The 7,758-nt window shown below is 39.1% G+C and overlaps 1 protein-coding gene and 2 non-coding genes across 5 annotated transcripts in view; all 3 read left to right on the top strand.

Moving 5' to 3' along the window:
• The window catches only part of LOC105559968, a 427,615-nt gene that overhangs the window by 163,539 nt on the left and 256,318 nt on the right, over positions 1-7,758 (top strand). The gene's annotated exons all lie outside the window — the stretch shown is intronic.
• Trnad-guc lies at positions 1,350-1,421 on the top strand. Its single transcript has one exon. It is a non-coding gene; the product is annotated as a tRNA-Asp (tRNA).
• On the top strand, positions 7,511-7,584 carry Trnai-aau. The gene has a single exon. It is a non-coding gene; the product is annotated as a tRNA-Ile (tRNA).

Raw genomic sequence — 7,758 nt, 5'->3', positions numbered from 1 at the left:
AGAGAGAGAGACCGCGCGCGCGCGCACGATCGCATATATTAATCCAGTAAAATAGTTCAGCTCGTGTTCGTGCGGAATCCGTAAACCAGCGTCACAACAATTATTAGTTAAGCGACAAAATAGTTTATAGCCCCAACGAGCGTCGCGCTAACGAACCGATAAACATATCACCGGCAGTCTCGTAACTGGACAGCATAAACGCGAATGCGAGCGCGGCGCAAGATGAGAACGAGAAACGGCCACGCTGCGATTCCGCGGCTATGACTGTTTGGGGCTACTGTTAACGACGACCTCCTTTTATGAACGTTGCGTCCCTTTGTTTTTACGGGCAGCCCGGCCGGCGCGACCGGTGAAGTTTCATTCGCGTTTAAAGCGCGACTCACGACGTGCGATCCCGACATTCAACCGGACAATCCGGACATTTAACCCGCTTTTTCTTGCAGAGGATTGCAATGTTACGACCGCGGTTCGATAAAACACAAGCACGAAATAGTCACGTTCAATTAAACATCCTTCGTATCGTCGAGATACAGGTACAGATTACGTTACACCTCACTTTATTTAGCAGAAAATTAGAGGTCTTTTTCAGATTTTATATAGAATTTGTTTTTTTCTACTTGAAGTATTTGCGTAGTTTCTAAACGCTATTGTTGCTATCTAATTTGTACGTAAAATGATTCGAATTATGGTAATTAATAACAACTATACTGTCTAAATAAAGATACTATATTACCGAGGGCTTATCGAAGATTTCCGCTATTATAGTCTTCGGATGGTAAGACGTTTCTATGTAAAACATGGAAACACTTTAATATATTTACACATGCACATGTTTAACTTCAATTAAAAAAGTATATATATATGTATATATAATTGGCATATGTACAGTGTTATTCATTAATGCCTGGGCCTCAGTTTTACTAGGATTCACATTTTTATAATCTTTATTCCCACCTATACATCGATGAGTTTCAGGCTGTAGTACACGCGACTTCTATAGAAGTCTGTGGTAGTATTGTACATACACGGAGAAAATTTTCTTGTAAGATTTATTCTGAAGATTAACAAATAGGACTTCACGTATTAATATTAAAAACGTATTTGCCTAATCTTTTACCTTGATTTTTGTAAGACTTTTTAAATTAAGTTTAAAGAGCATTAAACTGTTCTACATTTGTCCACACATGTATTAAAGTTTATTTTCTAATGGTTTATTTATTTAAATAGCAATAGTTCAATTAACGTTAATGATAATTATTTACAAAAATTAGAAATGATGAGAGAGTGAACTAGGTATGTATTTACGGTACGATGGAAGACTATACTAACAGAGGAGTCAAGTCATCAAGTCCTCGGTAGTATAGTGGTCAGTATCCCCGCCTGTCACGCGGGAGACCGGGGTTCGATTCCCCGCCGGGGAGGATTTTTTTTTTATGCAAACAAAATATATTTTGCATTCGACAGAGCGGCTGTCCTTTTCTTCATTAATTCAGCTCGTTTTTGTTAAATAAAAGCTATCCTTTTCGTATAAACTTTATACGGAAAAAAATGGTTGTGAATTGAGTGCAATTTTGTACAGTTCGGTAACTAATGCATTTTACATTTCTCGTTACATCAATAAATATATGTTGTGATCACGTGTGGTTCACAACGGCGATTTTAACAGTGCCCCGTGAAAAATCGATATCGGATAAAAGGTAGGAGAGGTCGAGGTATCAGCTTCGTCCGATTTTTATTTGTGCTTCCGATAATTTATACGCGTCATTTTGAAATTCGCTATTGCGAATTCGATGCGTTCGCTTTGAGATTTAAACGTTGCAGCTCGCGCTTACGGGACCGGTTAGGCCCGTATACAACTCAAAAACTGAATTTATTGACTGGCGAGACCGATAAATTGTTTCGAGGTCCATGGTAGGGCACAGTGGCGGACGTTATTGAGCTATTAAATCGTGATTACCCGCGTGTTATTGGGTGCGGCGACACAGAGAAGGGACATTCTTCTTTGCTTCCATCCCGCCTTCCCTCTGCAACTACCCTTCCCCTGCCCTTCACCACTACATCAATCCCGTCCTGTCCTAAACACCGCGAGTCCGAATGTACGTCTCTTCTCTTACTTTTGTCCCTTCCTCGTTTTTTTCCCCTTTCTTTCATCGACGATGGCACCGACGGCGCACGAACTTGTTTCCTCTTTTATGAACCGCACCTGCATCGTCCACAGGGAGTCTCGAGACGAAATAAAGGTTGGTGGCGATCTATACGGAAAAAAGAAGTCTCGAAATCTTGATTCTTTTTGTACGCTTACCTGCCGCTGTGTCGAAATTTACGCGGCGTACAAGATTACTTGTCCTAATTACGGCACTTTGATACTACGTCATCCCTTTGCTGTTGTTCGTATTATCTGTTTGACCACTAGCGCATGCTTTTATTCATATACGTATAATTTAGACATCTTACAAATTTAATCATACGATTTAAGGTAGATTAGCAAAAAGATCTAGAGATAATTTTGGTAGCTTTGAAGAAAGGCCCCCCCCTGGGTTTGACTGGTAAATTATGTTCTCTCTTCGTCCTGGTTTTATTCTATAAAAATGCATAAAAAATTTAGAGGGAACTAAAGCTAGAAAACTACAGAATTCTTTTGACTTGTAAAATGTGCTTTACGTTATTTACAACATCCGAAGCCGCAAAAGAGGAAACGCCTCTTCTACGATGCCAGCGAACGTTTGAAGGGGAAAAAAATGAGAGGCTCCATGGCGAAATAGAAAATTCGTGCTCGGCGTGCGTGCCGACGATAGTTAACGGCCATAATTGCGGTCTACATATGCATGCTGGATGCGCCACTGCCGGGACTGACTGTTCCATATTCAACGGTTAAGTGTGATGTACGAGTTTTGAGTGTCGCGGCATATCAAATAGGTGTAATCGCACGTAGTGCATCCCTCCCTCCCCTCGTCCCCTTTCCGTACCTTTTACTCTTGCTTTCACGACGAATTTCGCGCAATTAGCCGAGCACGTGCATTTCGATCGCGCATTTTCGACGACTAATTCTGCGTGACGAATTATCTTATCGGTTCTCGCTTCCGAATTGGGAAGAGATAAGACGGCAACAACGGCTGAAAAAGCTGACGAAGGAGATTTGCGCCAAAGAGAAGCACAAAAAGTCCCGATGTATCAAAAATATTTTACTTGCCGGAACACGCGATAAGCCTCGGACGTTAATCATCGAAACGTCAACAAAATAAATCTTTCGCTTTCGTATGCATCATGAATCTTCATAATCACCGTTATCACATTGCGAACGTCGGCCTTCGTGTCGGCCGTGAATAATAACGAGTGTTGTTGCGGATCATCTGACGCGCATCTAATGACTCTCGCCGGTGATAGGCGCCGCGGGAGGCAGCAAAGGGGCCAAAACATCGGGGAAAACATAATTGCACCCGTAAGGATTCTTACGGGAGTGGAAAACGCCTCGACGAGACGCGTCGTCTCTAACTGGGGCGGCACCCGGTCGTGCTTGTCTGTAATAAGCCGTAATCGAGGATTAATTTAAGGTCACACGGTAGATGCCGGTTTTTAATACGCCGCTGTTGCACGCGAATGCTTGTGAAATCAGTCGACGCACGCTGCCGCGCTCTTTCGGCGGCCGCAGATCGCGAGAGGACACCTCGCAAATTCGCCTTAATTGCACTTGCTCTCGGCGATAATGTGGCCACGAGTCTCGCATTCAAGATAATTTGTTATCGCTTATCGTGCCGTTCAATACGACACGGTTTTTCGGCTATCAAGAAATGCGATAACGTTCTGTAATCAATACGTCTGATTGTTTATTCCGCACGCACGAGTACCTTGACACACAGGCCTATCAGTTGCGTGGATAAGCGGTTTATTATTTCCGTACGTAGCGTGTTCATTTGTCATCAATTAAATTTTACAAACTATATTTAACAAACTATACTCAATTTTCAAAAATTTATTGTATATTTGATATAAATAGGTGACAATAAAGTAATCAACGTGGAGCGTAGTGCAATTTGTTTTTAGAACGTACGCCACACGCATTTCTAAACAAATATGCATGTTATAGAATTAGGTGAGAATGTCGAGTGAATTTGAAATAAATGTTGAATGGATTTAGCAAATATAGAAATTACATACCAATGTTCACGTGACCTACGTGTCTGTCTCCGTTTAATGATATCCGTTTATTAAGTTTAAGCAACGTGTGTGGGGTGTGTAATCCTGAGAAAAGCCCCTCGTCGTAAAATCCGATCGTATACATATATACCGCGCGTTTACCATGTACATACACATATATCTGATTATACACGTTATAATTATATGTCTTTCGATCTTTTGTGTCACGTACATTTCTCTGCAATTACGGCAAACGTAATTATTGCTGTCTTATTAAGGAGATAATTACACGTTACCTTACGCGACTGCGTACATCGCGATCAATTATCGAGCTCAATAAAACAGCGGTCGTAAGTGTCCTCCATTCGAATCACGTAAAAATAATGCCAAGTATCTCCGGTACGAGATATCTCGAAAGTGCGGGTTTTCTATCTAATTGATATTAATCGTCTCCTTAATTAATTACATCCGTCTAGTTTGCATCTTGCTAATATGGACCACGCGGTGCTCCATAATAATCCGCACCGTTGCGTGCGCTACAATTCAGCCAGCGCAAGAAAAATTTGTTTCGCACTGTGAAAACTCGCGGTCTGTGAATAATTACCTCGTGCTATCGAAAAATCGTGCTCTCCTGGCGATTTTGTATTCAGAAATTTTAATACGTGATAATACTCGATAATATTTGCCGTGTATCAGCTCTGCCTGACCACTTCTCGTTGGATAATTTAATCTAAAGTCTAGATGATACTATTATTAAAGTTTCATTTTTAGTCGGCATCAGAACAGCGAACTTGGTGTGAATTTTAACGTCGACATTTTCGCCAATGCCTTTCACGAAAGTTGCACGAGGATGCGGGGAGTTTCTTTTTTTTTGTATCGTCAGAAATTCGTGTCGCGATTCCAGAAACGAATTTCACAGCTGAGATGGTGGACGAAAGTGGAGGAGGGCAAGGTGGAAGGTTGCCACCCAAGTAGCGGCATTTGTCGCTGATTGTTCGGAGACCGTTGAGGTCCGCACACACTTCGATTCCCTTCACCTTCTCGACGATCCCGATCGACCCGTCGCTCGGCCAGGCTATATATGAAACACGATGGTAGAGAGCAGGTACCGCCGTTAATTATCTCATGCTTCGCTCGTACTGTTCACTCTTTAGCTGAAACGAATGTGCGATATATGCTGTACATTTAATCTCGTTAAAAATAATGTCTGATTTGAATTCTGCGTTTTATTTAATAGGGATTTGAGTTTGTCTTTAAATGGCTGTTCTAATATTGAGATAATATCGTAGTGTAAATAAAATAAATACCGGAGTAAAATCAATTAAAACTGTAAATTTCTGCCGTAGAAAAGGAATAACGGTAAAGTGCATTTTTTTTGCCATTTTGAGTGTATTTTCGTAAAGATAACAGTTTGAACACGGTTTTTCTTTTTTTCACGTCAGTCGAGTTCGATTTCATCCCCTGCGGAATCAGTCGTATATATGTGTGTAAGTTAAATCGAGATATGTGACGGGCTTCAATTTAGTCTCGGCTAGTCGGGATTGAGCCAAAAAACGACAGTTTTACGATGTAACTGGGACATGCTGCGAGCATCGAGTCGATGGCAAACATGGTCAGTTTGTCCGATCGCTTTTGCTCGACCATTTTATGGCGATTTACTCACGCAAATGAAAATACTTCGTTTGAACTTCGCAATGGTGACGCGTATTTTTTTTCATTGCAACTGGGATACTTATATCGTTTGATATGTCACTAAGCTATTTGTTATCTGACATTTTTTATTGTTGACACGTGCTGAAAAAGAGAATTTGGATGTAAAAGATGCGTTTCTATGCAAAAATGTTATTATTTACTTTTACCGTGAAAAAAAATATCCTTTTAACGTCGCCGTATATAAGTGCGAAATACATTTTGGGAAAAATATTTTTCGCGTAAAACACTGTCACGTCTCTTGATACAATTTTTTATCCGCGCGATTTGTCTGTGAAAATTTAAATCGAATCGTACACATTATTGTCCCTGAAAAGTGATAAGAACTTTGATGGAGTAGTAATTGGTGTCAACACCTGCGACTATAATCCAAATAAAATTTTCCGTCTGCATAGGATATTTTGTTGGGCGATAACATTTTTCCCGAATTGCTGTAGCTTAGTTCAACTTTTATTTTACACCATACGATTTCTTTAATAAAGTTCCTTAATTTCTTGTCTAATCATGTCTGTTGTTAATCCTTTATGGACGATCAACTCGTATTCGCAGCCACGTTTCTTTACTCGTCGCAGCCGTTAAAGTTCATGTACATTACTCTTTCTTCTTTCTGAAGCTCTGCCAGACGGTAGCAGATTGTTGGGCGCAGGTATGAAGGTAAAAGAAAGGAAAGTTTGCTGACGTCGTGGTAGGGTCATGCAGGACACCTGCAGCGGCTTAATACTTTATGATAGCCTGTAGACTTACTCCATGACGATATTTTTTGCTAGAGAGAAAGTGGGGGTGGGGGCGTAAAATTATTAGAGTTGTACAAGCATCGAAAACGCAATTATTGGACACGCCAGTCACTCTGTAAATTTAGTATCATTAGAGAGTCTCACTCATACATGCACATCTTATTTTAGAAAAAATCAAGATGCGCAAAAGAATAAAATACTCTTCTTTTTTTGTTCAGAAAATATTACTGAATAATAGCTTGGTTTAAAAAGATCTCACGTAAGATATCCAAAAACAAGATTTGCATGATTGCCACGGTATGATTTAAATATTCGTCGTGTTTTTCCATAGTCCAGTCAATATTATTCCTCTTTTGCATAAAATTCTTCCCATCTTCGTTAAATATTTATTGTTTCTTCGTGCGGTTGCGTCCAATGACGTTCGTTTCACAGTATTTCTGTATCGATTGCTATCAATCCAACTCATCGTAACGATTATTATTGCGCGCAACATTTGACATAATATTTACACCTTGCTTTGCCTCGAAAATAGATCCGCCTCTTTCAATACAGAATATAACTTAACAAACATTATGATATTTAACAAACACTTCTTATTGTATTGTTTCAACAAAATTAGTGTAGTGTAGTCTAATGAATTGAGAATATTAAGTTAATCTTCAAGAAGAATGCTTTGTAAATATTTTATAATGTACGATACTTCATTTATATATCACTAGTATGTCTCTTTCACTTATTTTAATATTATTTCATTTGTACATTTAATTTACAATAAAATTGTTAAACATAAAGGAATGAAAACTGATTCTTTTTAACAATAATAATTATTATATTTAAAATTGTTTACATTTTAAAGATATATATTATATATATGTAAGAAAAGGCATAATAAAGTAGTTAAGAATTTATAAAATAAAGTGACTCGACAACTTGGCCTATTAGCTCAGTTGGTTAGAGCGTCGTGCTAATAACGCGAAGGTCGCGGGTTCGATCCCCTCATGGGCCAGATTTTTTTTATAAAAAATTTTTATGTCTATTTTAGAACTGTGAAGTGAGATTTTTAATCACATGCCTTTTGATATGTCAAGAATGAAATTCAAATGCAATATCTTCAAACTTTCTATAATAATTAACTCCAATTAAATGTTCTAATGCTTGCAAGAAAGAAGAGCGGCTTTGG

The sequence above is a fragment of the Vollenhovia emeryi genome, unplaced genomic scaffold, assembly GCF_000949405.1.
Source record: "Vollenhovia emeryi isolate VEMERY1.0 unplaced genomic scaffold, V.emery_V1.0 DF939247.1, whole genome shotgun sequence".
Classification (NCBI taxonomy): Eukaryota; Metazoa; Arthropoda; class Insecta; order Hymenoptera; family Formicidae; genus Vollenhovia; species Vollenhovia emeryi.
This window is presented reverse-complemented; position numbering and strand designations above follow the sequence as displayed.